The sequence below is a fragment of the Mustela erminea genome, chromosome 5, assembly GCF_009829155.1.
Source record: "Mustela erminea isolate mMusErm1 chromosome 5, mMusErm1.Pri, whole genome shotgun sequence".
Taxonomy (NCBI): domain Eukaryota; kingdom Metazoa; phylum Chordata; class Mammalia; order Carnivora; family Mustelidae; genus Mustela; species Mustela erminea.
Genome location: NC_045618.1, coordinates 107,889,733 through 107,916,330, shown reverse-complemented (window position 1 = coordinate 107,916,330; position 26,598 = coordinate 107,889,733). Strand labels below are relative to the sequence as shown.

Here is a 26,598-nt window from a genome sequence, read left to right as displayed (position 1 = left end):
ATGCCCAACTTAATACCCACCACCAGGCTCACCCACCCCATGCCCCTCCCCTCTAAAACCCTCAGTTTGTTTCTTGGAGTCCACAGTCTCTCATGATTAAACCTCTTGATTTATTCATCTATTTTTTTTTCCTAATTTCATTTTGTTGTCTGTTTTCTTGTAGTTCACTAAACTTCTTTAAGAGGATTATTCTGAATTCTTTGTCTGACAGTTCACAGATCTTCATTTCTTTAGGGTCCATTATGATTAGCTTTATTAATTTCCTTTGATAATGTCAATTTTAATTGAGTTTTGTGATCCTTGTTTCTTTACATTGTTATCTGACATTTGGATAATGTGGCTCCTCTTCCACACTTTACAGGTTTGCTTGGGCAGAGACAGTTCTTCACTGGTCAGGTCAGCCTGGTTTCTGGTTATGTCTTCTGGTAATCTTTGGGCAGGTAAGGCCCAGTATTATAGTATACTTTTGAGTGTGGCAACTGTTTGAGCTTTGAGGACAGGGACGTGCCACTGGCTGAGAACAGCTGGAACAAACTGCAGGTTTGTTCCCTACTAGTCAAATGAGGCTGTAAGATGGGCTCCACATTTGCCTGAATTCTCTGCTCAGGCTTACTAGATGATTGGGACTGGGTACAATATTCAGTAGTAAGCCAGGTTATACATTATCTTCCCTGCCCTGGCAGGACATCAGGCCAGGTCTCTGGTCCTATAGAGCTCATTGTTTAGGAGCCTGAATCAGGACTGATTGTGCACTGAATTTCCTGTTCTGGTAAGGTTTTGCTCTGCAGATAGGGGAAGACACAGGCTGTGCTCTCTGTCTAAGTGCTATTATGTAGAGGGCTTTTGAATGAGCCACACAGCTTCCTGTGTGCTCTGGTTAGGCTCCCTGGTCAGACAGGCTAAAGCTATATTCAGCAATGAGCAGGGCTACAAATTAGATTCCCTGCTCAGATGCAGCAGGAAAGAAGCTCTAAAGCTCTTCCTTGTTTTAACTCAAGCTGACTCACACCCCAAGTTTCCTGGCCAAATGGGGCCACTGTCTGAAGTTTGTTCTGCAAATTATCACCTCTGTCTGTACTTCTCTTAACAAAAGCACCACTAGGCCACATAGTTCCCAAGAGTTGTCACCAACCCTTCTAGTTAGATAAGATCAGAATACACTCCACAGTGAATGGAACTATGTCTCAGCCTCTTTTCCTGGGCAGGATGGAGGGGGACTATCTTGGGCTCTCAATTTCCCAAATAGACTCTCCATTTTGAAGGGATTAGAACTACCCTCAGCCTTGGCTAAGAATTAATCATCTGCCTGTGCATAGCATTGGAACTCTTCATGTCCAGTATTGTCTTTGTTCTGGGGGTGGTCAGTTCTGCCCACCCACCTCTCGGGTCAAGCACCACTGGGCTACACAGCTTCCAGGACTTGTCACTGCCTTTCTGGTTAGATAGGAATAAAAGGGGCTTTTATTTTGGGGGGAGGGAGGGGAGAGAGAATCCCAAGGAAACTCCACATTCAGCTCAGAGCCTGATGTGGGGCTTGATCTCATGACTCTGAGATCATGACGTGAGCCAAAATTAAGAGTCAGACACTTAACTAACTGAGCCACCCAGATGCCCCTAGCAGGGACTCTTAACAGTGGGTGGGTTTGTGACTCAGTCCCTTACCTGAGTGTGGGCAAACACTAGGCAAGATTCAATGTTTGAGGATCTGAATCATGCATATCTGCATCCCACTGAGTTCCCTAGTCAGAGTCTTCTCCTCACTTGGTTCTGCAGATGAGCAAAGCTGCTGCTTGGGATTGCTGCTTGGGCACTGCAGGTATGAACTCAGTTTCCAAAGATCCATATGATGTTCACTGCAAACTCCTTCCTGCCTGCTCTATCACAGTCAGATGCCCAACAGGTTGGCCCCACAGATTTCCCTGCAATCTCCAGGGCTTGGGATTGGAGTAGGAGCTCCCCAAAAGTGACCCACCATGCAGGGGGAAGCTAGTTGTATCTCTAGTTCTCCTTTCCCACTGGAGAAAGTAGTCGCTCTGGGGAAACCTCTCTGTAGTACTGTGTTGTCCTATGGGAGGAGCAATGTAGTGTACATTTATTTAGTCACTTCTCTTACCCTTTTAATACAGTCTGTCTTGGTCTCTGTGGTGCAGGGTGTATCTCAGCCTCAGCCCCATGTTCTAGGATTCCCTCAGAGGTGTCTTTGTTCTTAAATAGGTGTTGGTTCTTGGGAGGGGGAGCTAAGTCAGGAATGACCTATGTCGCTGTCTCAGTGACATCACTCTCAGGGCTTTCTTTGAAGGGAGTGAGCAAATACTGATAGATCTTGGGATGCAGTGACATTAGATCTGCAGGGACATTAACAGGTGATTTTTATTTCCTCTTTCTGCAGATAGCTCCCAGGTAATGAAAGAATGCAAACTCCCCATTGTAAGTTACAATTTGAATTAGATGATTGAGTTCAGATTTTGCTGAAAACTCTTGATGGGAAAAGAGGATTTTTGGTTTTATTGAGTGGTCGAAGGTGAAAAAAATAATTCAGTTTTCAGGGCATAATGAAGCTGTGAGCCCTTGATATTACTGAGGCCACACCAAATTGGCATAGAATGAAACAAAGCAAACTATAATTAAGGCATTTGTGCATCATTATGTGGCTGATTAATAAAATTGTGGTAGTGACTAAATTAGAATAATGGAGCAAAAAGCTCATTTTCTGGCTTTCTAGCCTTGAGTGTGTATACTATGCATCTGGGCAGAAAAATGGAAGATTATATGAAACACAAAACAGATCCCATAAGACCAGTGTATTATCTACACTGAGACATGATTAAAGACATGTCAATACATAGCATAGCGATTGTCATAGGAAGGCAGTACAGTGTTATCTGCAATCACGAACACCTGTCTGTCCTTTCTACCCACCTTCTCTCTTCCCATACCTTCAGGGTATAGTTTTTTCTAGACAGGGCACAAAAGGCAGAGTCTGGTATTTATATCAGAACCAAACATAAACCAGTTCCAAATGATGACTTTGTATCTCTTCTAGATAGTGCATCCCCATATTTGACAGACAGCTGATGGCCTTAGCACAAAGCAGTCCAGGCATAGTACTTCTTGGTTGGATGGTTAATCTAATTTTTTTTAAAGTCCTTTCAAAACTCAGAAGATCAAAGGATCATGAAAGGTGACAAAACTGAAATAGTGTTATAAGGACAGGAACTCCATTAACAACAAACCCAGGGCCCTTCCATTTTGCAGCAAGCACTTGTTAAAATGATGCTGAGAGGCTTAGCAAACTTTAGCATTCCTTTCTTCCTTCTCCCAAAGCCTATCCTTGCAGAAGTTTCCTAGTGGTATTTCAAGGGTTACTTCACAGTAGCTTTCTTCATTACTAAGCAGAATCTGTTGGGAAAAGAGGAGCACAACAATGTTGATCAGTTCTCTGTAAAAGGTGAATTTAAACTCTCAAATGAAAATGGGTCATATTAAGTCTGCATGGTAAGGTGCAGGGGATTTATGAGAATGATTTCAAAGGTTGTTGAAATGTAAGGGTTAGGGAGTCTCACTCCAATAGTTTCTTTCAGAGAGCATGCTTAATAACTTTGCAAATATTACCTTCTCACATTTATGTCTAATCAGTTAAACCACATTATCTACCCTCTTCACTTTCTCATAGAAGATTATCTGACATTTAGCATTCAACGGTTTTTCTGAAAAGGTTAATAGTTCACCAGCCAAAGTTAGAACTAAACAGAATGGATCATTCCTAAAACTCTTGGTTGAAATGTGAGGGCTTTGTGTTGACAGCCAACGGATTGTAATGAGTCTTTCGTACATTCTTAAGGCTTGTTTCATTTGCCCTGTGAATGGAGAGAGTAAAATTATAGTCTCTAGGTGTTTTCCATGGTTCTTTCACATGCAGGCTTCCCGACACCAATTAAAGAGATTATGTCATCAAGTGAAAGGAAAGCTATAACTTGTATGTTAATGCTGTGATTACTTGAGACAGGGTCACAGGACCCAACAGCATAGCAGCTGACCTTCAAAAAATCAACTTTGAGCTCAATTCCTAATTAACCTTTTTCAATGTAAGAAAGTATAATTTCAAGCCATTGGCCCTCTAAAATACTCTTATACAATGAATGTGTTACAAAAATCAATTAGTAATTATCAAGATATTTTTTCCCCTTAATGATGTTATCTCTGAGGATGAATTTGTATTCCACTCCAAGTATTCTGTTTTCTCCATGAATAAAGCTGCAGGAAACACATTGAAACCTACAAAAAACTTAGGGTAAAAATAAGTTCATGTTGATGCTCAAAATGTCAAACACTGTACTCTGCCACCGCATACCCAACAATGTGAGATCATCAATCATTAGGACATATGGAAATATATGTAAATTTTGAAGTTCTATTGGAAGCCAAAAATTTCATTGCTTTGAATTAATGTTCTTTGTAATTCTTAAAACTTTGATATATGATGTGTATTTTATTCCAGAAATTGCTCGGTGATAAAAATACTCCAATTACATTAGCTCTTATTTAATCAGGTCTGAAGTTAATAGTTGATGGACTTCACATTTCTTATAATCTCTGGTATCCTCTGGCTGAACAAAAGAGAAAGTTACTTTTAAGGTAGTGCTATATAACGGTTGAAGGCTTTGGTCTTGATATTCATGATGTACCTCTGGAGATTATAAGCGTTTTCTGAATAAATGATTTTTCCATCATTTAGTAATTGTCCTTTATGACCTCCATATTAAAGCAGCATTTACCAAACTTCAAAACAAATCAAAATTAGCATTTTTATGCCATAGATTTAGAAAATGCTTTAAAAGTGACTTGAAATGTGGGTTCTTCTAGCTTACTCCTTTGACTGCTTTGAATCCAGATTGTGGATGACACAGGCCAAAATATTGTTTGGGTAATAAATTATCAGAAACTACTCTAATGAGATCTGCATTTTTCTATTTTTGCATTTCCCCCAGTTTTGTAATAGTAGCGTATTTTATTCTGTTAGTATTGGATAATAATCTATAGAATTCCGCAATATTTTATCAAAAGAATTAATAATTATTACCCTTTTGTTAAAAAGACTCCAACATTTAGATCTGAAGTGGTATTGTGGTAGAAATAGAGCAACAGACTTTTTTAAAAGAGTCGCACAAAATAGCCTGAAATATACTGGCAAATGTGAATTTCTCACTTACTCTTTGCTTCATGAACAATGTACAGAAAGAATACACTGCTGTTTTGTTTATCAGTTTTATTTCTCTTGGAGCATTCACATATCCAGGATTGAAAAGAAGAGCAAGGACCAGTAATGAGACACAATTAATGTCTTGCATAGGTTTCACTCAAATCAGAAAAATGGCACCAAGAACATAGTAGTGAGCACAATAGAAAACAGTTGGGGCACAGCTGGAAAAGTTGCCTTGATATCTAAGTATGCAATTGGCATTGATCCTTAGGCTTTTAAGATGAAATAGGAAAAAAAATCTCCCAGCTCTCAACCCAATCTGTAAAATAAAGAAACACATAATGTTGGAAAAGCAAACAAAATGTGTACATTCTTAAAGCAGATTTTATATAGGTTTAGTGTTGTTCCAAAATAAAAAAATAACCCTGGAGACGAGAGTTCAGGTTTACTATAAAATGTGTGTGTGTGTGTGTGTGTGTGTGTGTGTGAGTGTGAGTGTGTGTGCGTGCGTGATGTATTTGTCAATGGATGAATTAGACACAGAAGGAGTTTAACATGGTTATGAAATAGAATTTTCTATTTCAGGGAAAGGCAAAATGACTTCTGAAGTCACCATCAACCCACTTGTTTTCCACTCCTGGTGGATTCTTTTGTACTGTTTGATTCTCTTGAATTCATTTAAAAATAACAGGATTTAAAGTATACTAAATAAGCCCCACTCTTCAACTGGTAACTAAGGTGACTTGGAGCACAGGTAGATGACTAAGGTTGAACTATTAATATTACCTTTATTTGGTCAGTTTAAATACATACTCACACAGAAGATATTATATAATTATAGGAGGGTCCACCATTAATAAATTTTAATATATCTTAGCAGATAAATGCATTAAAATATTTATAACATGAATGAAATAGTTATTAGATTTTTGTCCTCAGCTAGAACTGTCTCCTTGATACATGAAGGAAATGAAATGCAAGGATTCCTGGGTTCTCTTCCCAGCTCTCATTGAACTCTTTCATTCTCCAAAATGCTCTGGAATTGGGAGGAAGGCATTGCTCTCAAGCTTCCAAAGAGAATGCCTTGTTGTAAATATCCAGTAACAAGCACCACCATCGGTAACTATGCCTGCCCCTCCACCAGCTGTAGAAAGCCACAAACATACACATTTCTACCTCTTCTCACAAGCCTTCCTACTCTCTTGATTTCTATAATAACTGCTCACATATTCACCAATGCATCTTTTAAAGTCTCCCTGAATTATTTTTCCATCTTAATTAATTCACAAACTTTCAATGAACACCTCCTATTCCAGTCCTTCTTCAATCTCTAGTTAACTCTATGCTTTTGAACAAAAGCCTTAACCATTCTTGGCTTTTCGTCCTTAAAATCTCTGAAGTCCCTAGTGACTCTATATGAACTCTCATGTAACTCATTTTGATATCTTTTCTGAAAAAAGACAGAATGTATATAAACAAATATTATGTCTATTTCCAACATGCGTTTTCTTTAATCAATTCATTTGTGGATGTTTATGTACATATGGCAAAGTTCATATAAAAAAACAAACTGCAGAGGAGCGGCTGGCTGGTTCAGTTGGTGGAGCATGTGACTCTGGATCTTGGGTTTGTGAGTTCAAGCCCCACATTTGGATGTAGAGATTACTTTTAGAAATAAAATATTTATAAATAAATAAATAAACTGCTGATAAAATATCTTCATGTCCCTAAGTTATACATGATAAGATGTAGGCGGTTATCACTTAGTTCCTATCACTTATAACCTAGTTCCTTTCATTTAGTTAAAACATACTTGAGTCATAAAATTCCAACACAATATGGGGAGTTTGAAAATTCAGTGAAATTCACTGTAATGAGATGTGACAATTATACAAAGTTATGCAAATACCCACACCTGTATGCAATGCCAGATCATGTATGTGTGGAAATGAGAATGTTGTATGGGTACAATACTTTTATATGATTCTGTTTTAAGTAAAAATTGCTAAATATGTTTGGATGAAAACCCCTTTTAATCATTACTGGTGTTTTCCAAGAATATATGAAAACAGCTGAAGAAAGTTTTTGACAAATGAGTTTGGGGACAATGTGTGTTCTCAAGGTTTACAGACCCTAGAATCATAGCACTGTGAATTAAGTCACTATGAAGGAGAGGAAGGCTCTGGTGAGGAGAGAGGCTTTTTCAGTTCACCTGCCTGTGGAGCAGCTCAGGATGCAGACAGGAATGTAATGTAGCCTCTCCTAATGCCAAGGTAGGAGGAACCCGGAAACTAGTGGCTAACAGGAACACTTAATGAAGACATCCCTAAACCCAGACAGAGCTGTAGTGTTTGGTGGGTTCATGTCACACTCAGATAACCATTACAGAGATTTCTTACAGAGAAGAGAAACTCAGATGAGTAAGAAACCATCATTTCTTTCCAACTCAGTAGTATAGTGAAAGGAAAGAAAAGAATTATAATTTTTTAAGAAATGACTTTGCAGTATGTTAAAATGCTAAGAAAAAACAATGCCATTGTGCCTTGTAGTCAGCATTTAGCTTGACCGTGGACTTAAGTCTTTATATTTAATATTATTATTGCTGTTATTTTAATGGAACCTTGAATGCTAAATTTGTTTGAGCAGATAGTGAATTTTTTAATCCGTTAGTTTTCAAGTAACCTAAATATCCCTGGAATAGAATTGGGAACAGGGTTTACTCCGCCACCTGCTGGTCATTTTCAAGTACTGCTGCTCTCAGGAATTTGCCACATGAAAAGGAGACTAAACCTGGTTTGTGAAAATGCTGTGCTATTGGGGAGAAGACTTCACCTAGGGGGCGGGGGGGGGAGTAGAAATCGCACTAGGGTGAAGGGGGTCGGCGGTAGTACGGGAGTCTCAGTTTTGTCACTTATTCCATGGCCAGTTGTCTAAGGCTCCCTGCTTAAGGAGAGCTGTTCTCCTTTCCTCTCCATTGACGTCTGTATCCGTCACTTTAATTTCCTCCTCCCCGGGATAGGTGTCCTGAGACCTGCCTCATACACCTCAAATGGAAAAAAGCTTTTAACACTGTAAGACATTATATAAATAAACGTATTGGTCAGAAGTAGAGGTTAAATTAACTATATGCAGTTCCTTGGGTTCCTATAATCTTTTTCTTTTTTTTTTTATATTTAATTTAATTTGTTTATTTATTTATTTTTAAAGTAGGCTCCCCACCCAGTATGGGGCTGGAACTCCTGACTGGAGATGGAGAGTTGCATGCTTTACCAGCTGATCCAGCCAGGCGACCCTATAATCTGTATTTCCTGTGGACACTGTGAGAAAACTTTTCAAGTCCAAAATCTAACTGCAGTCACCTTAAGTCATCTTTAGGATGATGGCAAATATAGATGTGTATGCATATTTGCATGTATACTGAACCAGTTTCCAACCTCAGCAGATCCCTTACGTATACCATCCCTTCCATCTTGCAAAAATAACTAGTCCAATTAAAATGCTGAAAGTTTCCAAAATTTGTGCTTCCAAAGAGACAGTACCAGTAATCGTAAACACAAAATTACCTTCACAGTCTTTCTAGTTATGGCAAATAATATTCAAAGGTGGTCTTAGTGGAATGCAGGGAGACAGAACCAAGATACACACGAAGCAGAAAGGCCAAAATTGGATTCAAATTGCCAAAATGAAATTTCTTCCCCTCACCACCAATTTCTTGGTTTCCTCACTATGGATGATCCATTTTTTAAAGCCCTAATAAAATTTCCACAATTTATCTTTGTGAGGAACTCTGTTGTTGAGATTTAATATAAATTTGCAGGTATTCACAAAAGGCAGGTCAGGCAAAATTACATCCTCCCCAATTACTTTATTTCTTCACATAAGTATCCCTTAAAATAGACTTTTTCATGCTCCTGAACAGCCCTGCAATCACTCTCACAAAACAAACATAGAATTCTGAACCTAAGCAAGCCAGCTAGTCAGCTTGAGGGAGACAATGTCTTTCTTGTCACTTGATTTTGTCCTTTTTTTTTTTTTTTAAGAAGAGGGAAGTTTTCTACCCCCTCCTGTTTGCAGACCACCCATGAATCTTTTTATTTTTCTCTTTTAATCTGAGAAAGAGGAGAAAAGGAGACTTGTTGCTCTTAGCAGTTCTGGGGCTTTTCTGCCAATAGGGTAAGTTAATTATTTTAACCTACTGATGAGGGGTGGCCCGGGCAGTCAGCATGGGAGGGAGGGGGAAACAGGTGTTTCCAACACCTGCATTTCTAGTCTTAATTGCTCTGAAATCTTGTAGGCTCACAACTGCTTCTCCTTTCTTTTCTGAGACTCGGGGGAAGGGTTCGTTTGTGGAGTTTTTCACTAATTGTAACATAAATATGCAACCACTTTTGGCTGAACAAATTATTTTCTTTAACATGAACTCCAGGTAAATTTAATTAGGAAAAAAGGTGATTGGCAGGTATTGCTCTGAATGCAAGGATTAAAAGCCCTTCTGTTGTTAAAAGAAAAAGTCAGAGTCAATTGCCAGCCATAATGTCATTGTTTTCTTCTCAGAGCAATGACTTCAGGTAATGAAAACCCAGATCAGTGATTCTGGAATTCTCCGTGTTGTGTGACATAACCACTACAATTAAGTACCAAGAAGTAATTCTGTTTTCCCTAGAGTGCATGAAAAAAATCTGCTTTTAAAAATGTGTTGAGATAACTTATGTACCAAAATGAGCATTTGATGTGGATATTTTACATTCAGCTTGAATGTTCCCCTCAGCACAGGTTATAATAGAGTGCTTACCACATGCCAAACATTCTTTTATATGTGTTGTCTCATTTAGCCCTCACACCAACCCCGTGAGGTATTTCCTATTATTCACATCATTTTACAGGTGCAGAAGCTGAAGCATAAGGAGAGTAAGTAACTTAACCAAAACCAGATAGTAAGTGGTTGAAGGTCCAGAGTCTGTGACTCCCCTTCATATCCCGAATTCACTGGAAGTCAGTAGCTGGTAGGTCTCCTGACACTGAACCATTCTCCAGGAAATTTTCTTCTTGATTCTTGAGGCCAGTAGAGGTAATTTAGAGGTTAGAACTTTCAGGGCTGAGGAAAAAGCTCAGTGGGTTTTGTTGCCGAACCAAGTTGTGAGAACAGCCCTGGTCACACACAGTATTATTTAATAAATGGTATGGGAAGATTCTAGAAAAACACAAGATTCCAGGATAGTGTGGGTAGCCTGAAATCAGGAAGTCTTGGAAAACCAATTATTTTAGAACTAATCCCCCTGCTCAATAAGTAATCTGGGGTCCAGAGAAATTAAGGGAGATTTTGTCAAGCTTTCACAGCAGGGTCAGTGTCTGGTGCAGGATTATAATCCAGAAATGCAGCCTCGCAGCCAGTGCCTTTTTATCCCCAGCAACGAATTTTTCTTCCTTAGGTGAGGATAATTAGACCAATCAATTAGGCCAACAATTTAATGACCTTGCTGTGTGACTGACTTCTTGTGTATTGGTGAAAAGGCCTCCAAATGGAAATACAGTCTGTTACTGACTTAATGGTTCTCATCAGGCAGCAGCCAATGCAAGCTCACTTGGCACAGGAAATCAGGAGTCAACACGGGCTGAGTCTGGCAAGTCAAAGTTCTAGCCTCGGACAAGGGGGCCTTGGTTCTTGCTTCCGCTTTCCTTTCTGCCTGCCCATTTTCACCTGTGTGTTTTCAGGATATGGAGGTGTGGAAATAGGAAACGGTGAGATTCCCCATTGTGAACTACCTGAAACTTCTCTCCGCTTCCTGATCCCAGACATAGCCTTCCATTAGGCCTGGCTCTGCCTCTCATTTCCCAGCCTCCTTGAAGAATGGAGGTCATATTAAAAGGAATTTTTTTTTTAAAAGATTTTCTTTATTTATTTGACAGAGAGAGAGATCACAAGTGGGCAGAGAGGCAGGCAGAGAGAGAGAGGGGGAAGCAGTTTCCCCACTGAGCAGAGAGCCCGATGTGGGGCTTCATCCCAGGACCCTGGGATCATGACCTGAGCTAAAGGCAGAGGCTTTAACCCACTGAGCCACCCAGGTTCCCTAAAAGGAGATCCTGTTAAAGGTTCTGATGTGGGAGGTTTCAGGTGAGTTGGAGAGTCTGCATTTCTAGCTAGTTCTTAGATAAGAACTTAGATAATTACGTTGATGCTGCTGGTCTGTTGATCCTACTTTTGAGTAGCAAGGAAATAGAGTAAATTCTGCTCATTTGAGAAGGGCATTCTATTCCATTTTTTATGAATAAATTTACAACTTTAGGGAAGGCATTTTTAAAAAAATAACAATTACACTTTTGTGTGTCAATGAGTTCTGCTATCATAGTGTGATTTGGCGCATGTTTTTCAGACATGTGAACCAGTTAAGAGAATTTGAACTACACAATTGATAAGACTATCTCACATGCATAGAAAATTCTTGATTTGATGTTTAAGTCTGCATTTTGCATATTCAAAGCATTTGAGAGAATCAGATATGCTGAATTTACAATCATATTTTAAGATATCTAAGGGACTTTGAATAATCATGTAAATGTTATAAAAATTAGGGGAATTCGATTTTTTAAATTTAAATTAGTTGACTATTAGTCAAAGAATAAGACAAAGAAAGAAACGTACCTAATTCATAGATCAATAAAGAAATTATAATGAAAATGAGAAAATATTGAGAATGGAATGATAACAAAATGCTACATATTGGGTGCTTGGGTGTTTCAGTTTGTTAAGCATCTGCCTTCTGCTCAAGTCATGATTCCCAGGTCCTAGGATAGAGTCCCAGCATTGGGCTCCCTGTTCAGCCAGGAGTCTGGTTTTCCTTCTACACCTCCCCACGCATGCTCACGTGTGCTCTTCCTCTCTCTCTCTTGCTTGCAAAAATAAATAAATAAAATCTTTTAAAAAATACAACATGGGGTGCCTGGGTGGCTCTGTGGGTTAAGCCTCTGCCTTCGGCTCAGGTCATGATCTCAGGGTCCTGGGATCGAGCCCCACATTGGGCTCTTTTCTCAGCAGGGAGTCTGCTTCTCCCTCTCTCTCTGCCTGCCTCTCTGCCTACTTGTGATCTCTCTCGTTCAAATAAATAAATAAAATCTTTAAAAAATAATACAATATATCAAAACTTGTGGGATAAATCTAAATTGATAGTTATAGATAAATTCAGTTTCTAATACTTATGTTAGAAAAGAAGAAAGGCTAAAGTTACCCAAAAAACAGGATAAATTGAGAAAAAAGAGGAAAATAATAAAGAATAAATTAATGAAAGAGAAAACAATTAAAAAACAAAGAGAATCAACAAAGTCCTAAATTTTTGAAAGGGTATAAATTATAAAATTCCATAAAGATCAATCAATTAAAAATTAGAGGACATACATATATAAACAAAGTCAGGAATGAAAAGTAACCACTACTGATGTTGCAGATCTTTTTTTAATTATGAGGATATTGTGAACTGTTGCAAATATACTTGAAAACTTAGAAGAAATGGACAAACTCTAAAATATATATACATATATATATACATATATATAATAAAACTGACTCAAGAAAAAATAGAAAATCCGAATGGTTCTATAACCATTTAAGAAATGGAATTTAGTCACTTAAAAATGCCGTAGAGATTAAAGACCAGACTCCTCCACTTTTAACAGTTTAAAAGTGGGAAGGAGCATAAGAAGAAGAAAAAAAAAAAAGAACACTCCCAAACACACACCTAAATGGAAATTCCAGGTGGATTAGGGGCTTGAAGGTGAAAGGCAAAACTATAAAGCCTTTTAGAAGATTAATATCTTTGTGGCGTGATGATGGGGAGCTATTTCCTAAACAAGTCACTAGAAGCACAAACTGTGGAGGAAAAGTCTAATAATAAAAAATGTCAGAATAACATAGAGAAAATTTGAGATAACATTTCACACTCCCCAAATTGGCAAAAATTCTAAAGGATGGCCAAATCACGTGTTAGCAGGAATGTGGAGGATGGTAAACTCTTACACAAACTGCTGCTGGGAGTGTAGATTGTTACAACCGCTTGGGAAAGCAATTCAGCCTTATCTAAAAAAGTTGAGGATGTCCATGCCATAGACCCAGCCATTAGATATATGCCCCAGGAAGCACAGACAAGAACATTCAAAGCTGCAAAATACATAATAGTAAAACACTTGAAATGACCCAAATGTTCACCCATGTTAGAAAAGATAGATAAATTATGTAATTAGTCAAACAACAGAATATTATATGAAGTTGAAAATGAATTAACTAATGCGACACACAACGACATAGATGAAAATCAGGGGCATAGTGTCACAGAAGAATATGAAAGCAGCAGGAAGCTTTTTACACATTCCTCTGCCTGGCACTCATATCGTTCCATAATCCATAAAGCCCATTTAATCTATCCAATCTCATGTCCTTCCCCAAAGCACATTAAGTCATTGACTCCATGAGTCACTGCTTCTTTCCTAGTTCCTCATGTACTCCACGATTCTTTGTCCTCCCTTGATTTCACTTACATTATCACCACCTCCAGAGTCCACCAAAACACCCCAGGTTTTCAAAGAGCACCACCCCGCAGGAAGTGGTGCCATTTGCAACAGTTCAACCTCCCTCCTCTGAACTTCCACTGGATTTACTATCAGGACGGTGACATGTTGTGACAAGTTGTTCTCCAGGTAAACTTGATTTCACAGGGGCATCTGGGTGGCTCAGTAGGTTAAAGCCTCTGCCTTCCGCTCAGGTCATGATCCCAGGGTCCTGGGATAGAGCCCCACATGGGGCTCTCTACTCAGCGGGGAGCCTGCTTTCCCCCTCTCTCTGCCTACTTGTGATCTCTGTCAAATAAATAAAATCTTTAAAAAACAAAAAAACAAAAAAACAAAACTTGATTTTACAGATACATAGGGAACCCTGTTAGGTGGTCCAGTCTGTGGGACATGCTGCAAGGGGCAGAGAGTGGAACATAAAATAGTCCCCAGGTCCAGTTCTAAAGAGTGAGCTATCAAAAGCGCGTGGGAAACTAGGCAAGGCTTTCTCTACAGCTGAGGCTGCTCTTGAGAAAGTTGTAAAGCACCAGGTGGTGAAGTGGTTTGAGCGTGGAACTCACAGACCTGTCTTCTGCTCCCGGCTCCATCCCACGCACTAGCGGTGTGACTGAAACGAGTCGTTTTACTTTTCTATGTTTTCGATTGAGGTATAGTGTTATTACTCACTTCCTGGGTTGTGGTGGGGTGTACACCAGACGGTGCCCTGTGGGGTGCTGAGAACATTGCCTGGCACTTAGTAAGCATGGAAAAACAGTGGCTAATACCAAGGAAGATGGCCACGATTTCCACAGATAGAGATGATCCTGTGATCAGTCTGATTTGCTAGAGTACAATGTTGAGGCAAGAGGAGTCCAGGTAAAGAGGGTGGTTTGGATCTGCTGTAGAGAAAGACGCTGCATCTGAGAAGTTTGTGCTTAATCCTGTGGGAAAGGGCATTGGGCAAGGTGACCACCAAGACCATTCTTGTTTCTAAGAAGGCCCTGTGGAGACGGTAGAAGCAGGGAAACTGATCAAAACCATCACAAAATTGTTCTGTTTCAGCTCTAGTACAAAGTAATAATGCCATAGGGGCACCTGGGTGGCTCAGTGGGTTAAACCTCTGTCTTTGGCTCAGTTCATGATCTCAGGATCCTGGGATTGAGCCCCTCATCGGGCTCTCTGCTCAGCGGGGAGCCTGCTTCCTCCTCTTTCTCTGCCTGCCTCTCTGCCTACTTGTGATCTCTCTCTGTCAAACATATAAATAAAATCTTAACAAAAATAATGCCATTAACTGTTGAAACTTGTAATAATATTAAGTTTTTATTTTGCTTCTGTGGAAACAAAACAGTAAATAAAAAACAAAATAGACATTTATTCTATAGCTTAAACTTAATTCTATTACAATTTCCAAAATTTCCAATAATGCCGATAATCATTTTTATTGCTACAACTCTACAATACAAACATAAGAAAGATTTTCATTGCCAAGGATACTGTGAGAGTGACTCTGTTCTCTCAGTGGCAGATCTGCCACTGACTCTCATCTCTATTCTGGGAGGTAGGCAGGGGTTGGGAGAGGTTGGAAACAAGGGCTTGAGATGCTGCTTTGAACTGATAATTAGCTTTATTTTTAAGTTATCATGGCAGATAGTTATCATGTGACAAATGATGGCTATCTTCTAATAAAAACAGAGGCAGATTGCCTTAAAGAGTCAGTTAAATGCTTCATAGTCCTTGCAATATCTTTGAAAACTCTGAGATTCACCCAATCCACCTTGGATACCACTTTGGTATCCATCCTAGACTAGAAAACCCCTGAAAGTTCTTCTCAGCCTTATCAAAGAAGTAGGGAAAGGATCTTCCTCCATCACATGGACTTTACTCTGGGACTTTGAGTCACTTTGTGACCCTGCCAAAAATAAAAAGAAAGATAAAGTAATTAGAAAGAAATACCATGAACTCTGTTCCCTTTGTGATTTCCTGGCAAATGACATGAAGAGCCCTAGAGTTCTGACATGATGGGTGGCAGATTCTTCATGCTGTGAATACAGGCAATGATGATGGAGGGTTGTCTTTTTCATAATTAAGGAGTAAAAAAAACCTCCCCTTCTCTGAATGCCTGACTTTCCCTCCCAACAATTCTCAAGATTATGCTTAAGCCTCACTCACTGAATTTACAAATCAACAAACTTAGAAAATGAGTTGAATTATTCATTATGACATAACCTACTTATAAATTCATCATAAGAGAGTAAATCTCTCCACAAGAAAGCTAATGCTTTTCTTGCATTTTATTCCGGCGGACTTTTTTTTTTTTTTAAACTATTTGTTTTACTCCACTATAAGTTTGTTTTGAAAATCTGAGACTGGATTTTACTAAGTACAGATCTTACTGATTTCCATTTCAGAGGTGTTACCCAGAGAATGTACAAAGGATTATTTGTAGCTCATCAGCAAATGCTAGAAAACCTGCCAGGAAGTCTGCAATAACATAAGGTGTATAGCTTCACTGACAAAGAATAGCCCTTTTTAAAAATGAGCTTCAAAAGGAGTTCTTACATTTACAATACACAGTAATGCTCTAAAATAATAATAATAATCACCCTGTTTTCCTTTCAGTAAAAGAAATAATTTATAGGTATTTCAATTTTCACCATCAACGACTGCAGCTTATGAGCGCGTTCAGAGTACTGTGTGTCACCTGACTTCCACAGATGCTCCCTTGAAATGGAAATAATGGGAGTTGATCGTATTTCCTCTTGAGGGAGGATTCCCACTGCCGTAGATAACAACTGCCATGTGTGTCTGAAAAGCGGGAGCCTCCCAGGACCATGGACAATATGGGGACAGAAACACGCTGCACTGTGAAGAAGGCTCTCTTACTAATGGCAGAAGCCCTATTTTTTGCTCTAACTTTAAAAAACAGACACATCAGGGTATGTGTCTGGGTGGCTCAGTGGGTTGAGTGTTGCACCCGATCTTGGCTCAGGTCTCAGGGTCCTGAGTTCAGGCTCCCCATAAGGTTCTGTGCTGGGCGTGGAGCCTACTGAAACAAACAAACAAACGAACAAACAAAAAGCAGACACATTACCAGAAAAAAAATGTGTTACAAACCAGGTAGTCAGTTAAGAAGCATAGGGAGCATTTACTGAGAGTGCCCCTGGCACTGTTCAGAGTACTTGATGCATGAGAACTTGGCTCACTTCATCATAACAACCTGATAAATCTGGTTCTGTTATGATCTTCATTTTACAGATGAGGAAACTGAGGCTTGTGCAAGAGAAACGTCCAAGGTCACACAGTAATTAAGAGGCTCATTGGGGATCAAACCCAGCTTTGCTTCTTTGAGACCCCATCTCCTAACCACCGGGGAGCCCCACACCCCAGAGAGCTCAGGTGTGGTAGCCTCGGTGATTGGCCAGTGCGGCCTGGGGTGGGCGTTGGCTTAGAGTGGGAACCGAAGTCAATGTCTGTGGAACCAGAAGAGCTCCTTCCAGCCTGCTCCCCTTTCCAGAGAGAGAGGTGAGACACAAAAACAGTGAGTGGAGGGGTGGGACCCCATTTCCTGCTCTCCTCTCTACCACGCTTTGCTCTGCTGTTTACAAATGTGCCAATTTTATGTGCAGCCATCCCAACAGTTTTACTATGGGCAAAGCTGCTGGAAGGGGAGCCTTACTATTTGGTTGCAATATAAGGGCTCCCTAAGTTCAAGTCCCTCTGTGTGAAGCATTAGTTCTCACAGACAGACCGTCACCCCTTGGTTAAGTAGCTGACAGACCTTCTGTATTGCTGAACAGGACTGTGTCATCAACCAGTTTCTCTGTCGTCGGTATGACTGGAGGCAAGATGAAGGAAATCATTTGCTACACTGGTTCAGGTTGGCTCTACCACACTGTGGCCATATTGCTCGTTTGACTGTGACTTGGACTGAGAGAAAATATCCTGCCCACGTAGCTATTTCTTTCCTCTTCACCTTAGACACAGAAGGAGCCTGGAGAGAGGAGCTAAGCCACACTCAGCAGATGCCGGGGGTGTCTCTAATGATTACTGGGCAAGTGCTGGCTTTTCATAATTATAATCCCACCCCTCTCACAGGTTTAAATCTTCCAGGGGACAGAGACCCTCAAATAAGCCAGTACAATGCAGTGTGACAATGAGAAGGGAAAGCTGAGAGGGTTATGTGGGACCAGTGGAAGAGCACCCAATTCAGAACTGGGGGGCTGGGAGCAGTGAAGCTTTCTCAGAGGAAAAATGTCAGATCTGAAGGGAGAATAGGAATTAGTCAGAACAAATGGCCTGAGGAAGGAGAGAAGAAAAGGGAAGACAGGGAGAGGGAATAGCATGGTGAAGGCTGGGAATTAGAGGGAATAGGGCATCACCACGGCACTGGAAGGGGTTCCCAGAACCGTTATGTGTTTACTGATTTACATAAGGGCCAAGGAACCTCCTGCAAAAAAAAGATTTTATCTGTGTCCAGCTGGGGTTTGAAATTCACAGCCATAATCAAAACCGAATTGTGGGAAACGCTTGCAGAAAATGAGGTGAGAGTCCGCTCTGTTTTCACCCCATGTCATGAGAGGTGGGGTTCTGTGTGTGCACAGGAAAGGCTGGAAGCAGACTTGAGTGGAACACCTTCCCCTCTACCCACACACTGCCTACAAACTAGAAGGTGCGCTCTTCCCACTTCTCCTGAGCGGTAACTTGGATCTTTGGCCTTGCAGTGCAGGCCCACATGCAAGTTCTCCTAGTCTCAAGGAGACCACAGTCCTGTTCTGCTTGGACTGAGCCACAGATGTTTTCTGCTCTGTCCACATCCAGGCCATGGGGATGGTAGAGAAGCACTAGGGCAGGACTTCTGTGCAACTCTAGCAGCCTGAGGCAGCAGAGTCCTGGCTCAGGGGGCAAAAGAAAGAAGGAGCACACCATACGTAATATCTGGGAGCTCAGCTTGCTTTGGGAGTCCAAATGGGCAAAAGTAAAAATAGATTCTCCTGTCTTCAAGGGAACAGTGATGCCCCCTCATACTGGGCACTGCACATTCTCAGCTCTCCTGTCACCCTGGGGGTGGCGATGGCGACAAGGGGAGGTGCCAGCCTGCAAGCGAAACCTCCATGCGTTTGTTGGATCCCGAGATGGAGCTGTGGTTTGGCCAGCAGCAGCAGCAGCATCAGCAAGGGGCGACTGGGACTAATTCATGGATTCCTGTAAAGACCTTGGGAGTTTCTAACCGTCCTACACTGTTGTTGGGAATGTAAGCTGGTATAGCCACGCTGGAAAACAGTGTGGAAGTTCCTCAAAAAATTGAAAATAGAGCTACCCTACGACCTAGCAGTTGCATGACTGGGTATTTACCCCAAAGATACAAATATAGTGATCTGAAGGGATACTTGCACCCCAAGGTTTATAGCAGCAATGTCCACAATAGCCAAACCGTGGTAAGAGCCCCGATGCCTATCAACAGATGAATGGATAAAGAAGATAGATACAAGGGAATATTACATAGCCATCAAAAAATGAAATCTTGCCAATGAAACCAGAGAGAGAGACAAGCCAGAAGACTCTTAATCTCAGGAAACAAACAGGGTTGCTGGAGGGTGAGGGAGGTGGGAGGGATGGGGTTGTGGGTGATGGACACTGGGGAAGGTGTGTGCTCTGGGGAGTGCTGTGAAATATGTAAGACTGATGATTCACAGACCTGTAGCCCGGGAAGAAATAATACATTACATGTTAATTTTAAAAAGAATAAAGTATCCATTTGATAGAAAATATCAAAATAAAATAAAATAATGACTTTGAGAGTTCCTAGAGATACTTTAGCAAGAGGGAACTATGTAAAAGAAAGTATTTTCTGTGGTTGAGAAGGGAGAAAGGGACTTAAGTCCGCTGACATTTGAGCATGGATGGGTATACATCTCCGCACCAGCTGGAGAAGGCTGAGAGATGTGGGTCACATCCCAGAGGCATCACTAATATGGCTGAAGACGAAGTTTCACAGAACAAGTGTGTGGTTGAATCTTTTGAGGCACTTAACCACACGTCTTGCATATAATGAAATTTCATAAATATTTGGCAATCTGATGACTGACTGCATGTTTTTCTGTTGGATCTCTCTGGAAGGAAAACCTGTAACCACGAAGACAAGGGAATTATGGTGACACAAAATAAGGCACGTCTTCCCCTAGGCATGTGCTTGGAGAGAAACATGGAGAAACTTGCTGGGACACTGAGTTTTCTGAAGAGTTTTTGAACAAACATTAAACATTTGAACTGGTAAGTAATTTAAGACAGTTTTTATGAAAACAGGCATGGCTGGAGATGCCTGGCTGGCTCAGTCATTAAGCATCTGCCTTCAGCTCAGGTGGTGATCCCAGGGTCTAGGGATCGAGTCCCACGAGTCCCACGTTGGGCTCCTTGCTCAGCGGGGAGTCTGCTTCTCCCTCTGCCACTCCCCTCTGCACTTGTGTGCTCTGCCCCCACCCCCTTTCTCTGTGTCTTAAATAAATAAATAAATACAATCTTTAAAAAGAAGAGGCATGGTGGTATTAAGAAACACCATATTAAAAAGCACACTGAATCTATTCATACTAAATGATGTATGAAACAGAATATGAAACAAAGAGAACACAAAGTGATTTCAGGCTTGCACTAGGACACTTAGAACCTCACCTCACCTCTGTCTTCCCAGGATCTTCATCTTCACTGCTTTTGGCCCATAGAGGCCCTGAAAAACACTGCTGGGCAGAGGGGTGGGGCGGTGGTCAGGAGATATGGATTTTAAATTTCTAATTAGTAAAAATAATAATCCACTTTCTACTCACTAATAGTAATAGCAATAGTAGCAACAGGCTGGTGTTCAGCAAATGCGCACTAAATGCCAAGTACTTTTAATGCCTTATCTCATTTAATGCCCCCCCCCCCAACGCACACACATCTGTTGAGGTCTATACTTTTTATGTGTGACTTTACTGATGAGAAACCGAGGCACAGACAGCCGAAGTTACTCAGGGACTATGGGATGGAACTAGCTTTCAAACCTTGGGGTGAGTGTTTAAAATCCACATGAAGCGATAGGACCTCTGCTGCCCCCAGCCGGGGAAACAGGCTATTGGCCTAAGCCCAAGCAACCAGCTTTGGGCTGTGCCAGTTGCCAGGAGGGACCAGACAAGAAAACCTGACCCCAAAGGCATGCTTTATATTGGTGATATCCAGTGATGTCCATTTGTATTTTCCTGAGAAAAGTATGTATGTGAGATGGTCAGAAAGAGGGTACTAGGGCCAGAGGCAATAAAGAGGGAACACAGTGGAAAGACAGAGGCAGAGGGTGAGGTGATCAGAAGAAAGCTGAGCCCCAGCACCCCTGAGATGCTTGGAGAGGACACGGAGGCTAAGTCCCTCGAGCTTCCCTTGGGAAGTCATGTCTGCTTGGTCTGTCAGAGTGGGAACACAGTGTTCTGCCTGTCCCTGGGGCCCGCTGAGGCAGTTCCCCAGAGGTTTCCCCCATGTCTTCACCTCCTGTGTACACTTTCAGTCATTCCCTGGCATCTGAGGTAGTCCGTCTGTCTTCTCTACAGCCCGGCAACCTAACACAATACCAATTCAGTGTAGGTCTTTGGGCAAATGCCTTCTCCCTTCTGGGTCTCAGATTTCTTTTCAGTAAGTTAGGCCATTGTGTTCTCAAGTGAGGACAATACGTCCCAGGTCCCAACGGAGACACTTGGAATGTGCGCATATGGAGGCAGGGGGCTCTGATTGTCCAAAAAAAAAAAAAAAAAAAAAAAAACAAGGGGGTACTCCCAGCGTTTAGCGCCCAGGAGCCATCAATGCTAAACATATTGAGAAATGCTGGGCGATTCCAAGGTTAAACAGGTGCTCCTTCCTATAAAAACAGAAGTAAAGCCATTTTAAGGTTTGCAGCTCTGTTAAATGGGCTTCTTAGAGTTGAAAGTTAAAATGTTAAAGGGAACTGAAAAAATAGCTCATGATTTATATGGAGCTTTCCAAACACATTTTTAAATACTGGGTGATTTTCTAAAGGAAACAGCTTTGCTCTGACTGGAGGATTTCTGGCATGTTTCTAATGCCTCTGAGCTCTAAAGATCTAAAGCCGTGATCACATTAAACACAGATGTCCTATGAGCCAGAAAGTGTTCTGTTGACAAATGGTATGGTAGAATTTTCTCGAATTGCAGAAAAAGGAAACACATGTTTTTCTTAAGCCAGTGGTATCTGATTGTATTTGTCTGCTAGTGAGGACTAAGGGAATGTTGAGTCAGACAGGAACATACCTTGTTAAGGGCCCTTTCTTCAGGGCCAACTAGAGTTGCCTTTTTTGGTCCTCCTGGCTCATATATGAATCTAATGACTTAAATTTTAGGTGATCCTTCCTGCTTACATTATTCTTGTTGTATCTGATTATCATGGGTGTTATACTTAGCTGAATAATTTTTATCAGCTTACTTAAAAAAAAAAAAAAAAAAACTTGTTTGTATCCCAAGTAATTTCTGTGAAATGACACTTTGATAAGCTATTTATATTTTTCAGATATACCTTAAAATATATGCATAACTTAAAATTTCTTAGAGTTCACCTCCAGTAAATGTAACTATAACCATAACCATAACCTATAACAATAAAACAAAGGAGCTTTAAAAATCCAGATCCTACATAGAAAACAGGGGGATTAAAAGAGAATAAATCAACCCATGTTTATAACATGAGTACATAGAAGTTTATGATAAAGTTGACTTAAGCACCAGTTAGTATGTGTGAGTGTGCGAGTGTGTGTGTTTGTGTGCGTGCATGCAGTTATAGCTAATATTCTTTGTGGCCTCGTGTTGTGTTCTCGTATTAACCTTCCAAATACTCCTTAATAGGTAACTGGTAAAATAGTATTGCCACATTGAATTATGAATGCTGTAGCCAAAAGCAAAGCGTGTAGCCAAAAGCGACATGTGTGTTAGTCTGTTTTGGCTTACATAGGGTGGACAGTTTCTTTTAGTCTTTGGAAGCCATTGAAACAGATCCTGTGGCCGAGACAAGGGAAAAAATATAACATGTGGGCTGGGAATTGAAGGTGAGAAAGGAGAGAAATGAAGGCAGGAGGAGGGCCAGTGAGAGAGAGAGTTAAAATAGGTTGTTAGATTGTGGTCCCAATGAAGTTGAGTACCAACTTCATCAAATTCATAAGAAGGAATTAGATCTCTTTTTTTTTTTTTTAAGATTTTATTTATTTATTTGACAGAGATCACAAGTAGGCAGAGATGCAAGCAGAATGAGTGAGAGGGAAGCAGGCTCCCCGCCGAGCAGAGAGCCCGATGTGGGACTCGATCCCAGGACCCTGAGATCATGACCCGAGCCGAAGGCAGCGGCTTAAACCACTGAGCCACCCAGGTGTCCCAGATCTCTTTTTTATTCTTGCAAATATATGGGTTCGTCCACCAGCTATGTCTCTTTTGTTGAACTTATGGAATAATCACATGAGAGCTTCACATGTATGGAGGACCCTCAGTGTGTCAAAATTCTCATCAAGTCAAAAGGAAGGATTTTATTTATAGGAAACTAGTGCCCAACCATTGTCAGATTGACGTTGTCCATAGATTTTATCAATGTATCTTGCTTCTTGCAAGCTCTAGGCTGACAGAGTCTCACCTCTTTTGTTCAGAGTCTGAGCACCAGGGTTGAACACACAGAAGGCACTTAATAAACATTTGCTGAATGAACAGATGAAACTTGGTCTTTCCCAGCTTCAATGAAAAGCACTGCAAAGCCATTGAGAAGAAAATAAGGAGGACTGGTCCCTGATGTTTGTTGATGGAGGCTTTTCCCTGTCACGCAGACCAGAGTAAAACACATGAAATGTTCCACGACCCCATGTCATTCTTGAAGCCCATTTGCAGGGACTTAGAACCCTAGTCAGAAAGTCCCTCTGCCCCTTCTCTGGGGACAGTTCCCATTGATTTAGAGATAAACTGATGTATACAATTAATCTGGACTTCAAACTTCAATGGTCTCTGCAGCTTGAAAGTCACAACGATGCATGGCTAGTCGTCTTCAGAACTCTTAAATCCCTTCCCTTTTGCGACCCGCCTCCTCCACCTTGGTCACACTCCCCTGCCCAGTGTTTCAGGAGTCATCACCAACAGCTAGTGTTGTCCAATGTATTCTATTTTCAATTAAAGCATTTTTAATGTATTTCTAAACGCAGTTTAACTTGCCTAGCTTTGTAAGATTTCCTCCCATCTGAATATCCAAATCACTGGGAAAAAAAAAAAAGAAGTCCTTTGACAGATATAAAACGTAGTATATGGATGACTGATTTATAGGTTGGAAAAGAGGTTTACACAGGGAAATTATGGCTAGGACACTTTCACACAAAACGAACTCTCAGAAGTGGTTCGGTATCATCTTAGTGTGTGCGTGCCAGCCACTTCACCGGCCACACTCCGGTTTTTTAAGGTTGCACGAGGGAGACCACGTCTTAGCTCATCTGCCCACACCCAGCACCCGCAGGCCTGGATCAGTGCATCGTTCATTCACATCCCCCACCCCACCCCCCGACCTTGGGCGGGAGGTGACCGCGTCGTGGGGGGGGGGGGGGGCGGTGGAGTCTCCGGAGCGCCGCCTGGGGCTGGGCGTCCGCAGGTGCACCGCGCAGACGAAGCCACGGAGAGACCCTCCCCTGCCCGACGCAGCCCCCGACCCGGGAGTTAGACCATATCCGTCCTGCCCCGAGGTCTCGAGCCACGCTCGGCCCACTCTCGGGGCCTCGCAGGAGGGCAACGTCCTGCCGAGTCCTCCGCAGGCAGCGCCCTGTGAGCGGGGCAGCAGCTGCACCACGCCCGCAGGCCCCCTCGCGGCCCCCTGAGCGCCCAGGGGCCGTCCCGGGGATTTGTCAGTGCGCCCTATATAGCGGCAGACAGCTGCCATCTGTTATGTTTAGTACAACCCCACGCCGCTCCCCCTTCCCGGTGAATAAGCCTGCCTCGGTCATTAAGCCGGGAAGTTCTTTTTTAACGACTCCCACTCCCTTTCGCAGGCGGGTTTCGCCCATTAGGCAGCGGCTACGGCTGTCTTCAGCGCCCAGTCCTCCTTTCTCCCTGCCTCCCGACTCGGCTCGGTGCAGGAAGCTGCTTTCCCTGCTGGCCTGGGCCTCCGGGCAGGTGCCTCACTGCCAAGGCGGAGACAGCACCTCCCTCCGCGGGTTCAGTGGAGAGAAAAATCTGTGATGTGTGCACCATTTTAATGCATCGCATTTCAGTTCTGCAAATGCGAAGTGTAAATTGGACTAGAGTATGATTGTGAATCAGACCGGACGTCATGATTAATTTATCACCGTGCTCCAGATACATCAGCTAAAATAATATGAATTTAAAGTAACGGTTCTTCCTGCCTTTGTGTTTGCCGATGAACTCAAAAGAATAGATCCCTAAAGAAATTGAGGAACTCAGATGCCACTTTCTTCTTGTATTGGCAAAGCAAGGATGCAATTAAACATTCTCACCCAGGTTTCCAATACCGATTGGAATTGAATTTGCCCACTGACCTTTTCCATCAGCCCATGTCCTACTCTCATTGATACACCAGAAGCTGTTGGAGAACACTGGAGTGGAAATGAGCTTTGTCTTATTTCAAGGAACATCTGAAATGCCTAAAGTTCTGATTCTCTGACTGGCTGATTAGCATTTTCTAGGCCATCGCCACTCAGAGTGTGGTCTGTGAAGCCACCGTTACTTTCAAGGTCGTTAGAATGCTGAGTCTCAGGCCGGACCTCAGACCTATGGAGGTAGGTCCTGAGAGTCTACATTTTTAAGAAGACCTCCAGTTAAAGTTTTGGGGAAAATGACTTAGGTTTTTTTTAAGCCACGAATACTTTTGCCCAAACTTCCAGATGTGTGGAGGAAGCAGCCTACATGATTCTTATACATTGAGTGGTCACCTCAGTGGAGGTCACTGTGACAAAAGTCCAAGGTTCAGGTGACTTTTATGCTCAAGACATCAGCCAAAGTTTTGAATTAGTAAAACTATCTTTTGGTGCATGTGAGTTCATCTGTTTGGTTGTCCATGAATTAGAGATGCAATAAAGCTTATGAATTTTCTGGTTACATAACAACATATTTATTGCTCTACTAGAAAGCTCAAAACCGAGAAGGTGGGCTTTTCCCTGCATCACTGGCTAATTCACTTCCAGGCTGAGTGTAGGCATGAGAAAATCTTTTGCTTGGCCATTAAAACGGCCCCCTCCTCATTCAAATAGTCTGACTTTACTTACAACAGTACCTTTCATTCAGAGGAACACAAAAGTCCTTTATGCTGATGCTCAGGGCTGTTTAGGGCCATATTAGAAGTCTGTGTCTCATTCTGGACTTTACAATAAGAAAAAAAAAAAAAGGATGTGGAGGTCTTGGCAAAGTTTCAGAAGAAATTCCTAAAGGTTATTTTTATAAAAATTCAAAGTGAATCTTCAAATTACATGGCATTATCTAGAAAGTGGGCATCCATCCATTGACATCAACAGCATGAAATGAACCTTCACTGCAGCTTGAGAGATTTTCATTTGCAGAGAAATAGGTATTGTAGGAATAAGAAGAGAGAGAGGAAGAAATGTCTTTGGCGCACCGGTTCTCCATCTTAGTTGCACATCACAATCACAATCACCTGGGGAGGTTTTAAAACTCCTGGGTGGCTCAGTTGGTTAAGCGGCTGCCTTCGGCTCAGGTCATGATCCCAGCGTCCTGGGATCGAGTCCCACATCGGGCTCCTTGCTTGGCAGGGAGCCTGCTTCTCCCTCTGCCTCTAGCCTGCCCCTCTGTCTGCCTGTGCTTGTGCTCTGTATCTCTCTCTCTCTCTCTAACAAATAAATAAAA

At 41.6% G+C, this 26,598-nt stretch overlaps 1 protein-coding gene across 2 annotated transcripts in view; it reads right to left on the bottom strand.

Moving 5' to 3' along the window:
- Window positions 1-1,570: 1,570 nt before the first annotated feature.
- The window catches only part of LOC116591467 (translation initiation factor IF-2-like), a 40,767-nt gene continuing 15,739 nt past the window's right edge, over window positions 1,571-26,598 (bottom strand). The window contains exon 3 of one of the 2 annotated variants that reach the window (XM_032344384.1): window positions 1,571-3,399. The gene's annotated coding sequence lies outside the window, so the exon portion shown is untranslated. Of the gene's footprint in view, window positions 3,400-15,177; window positions 15,645-26,598 lie in introns of those variants that run through there. The other variant, XM_032344386.1, reaches the window with a different exon arrangement.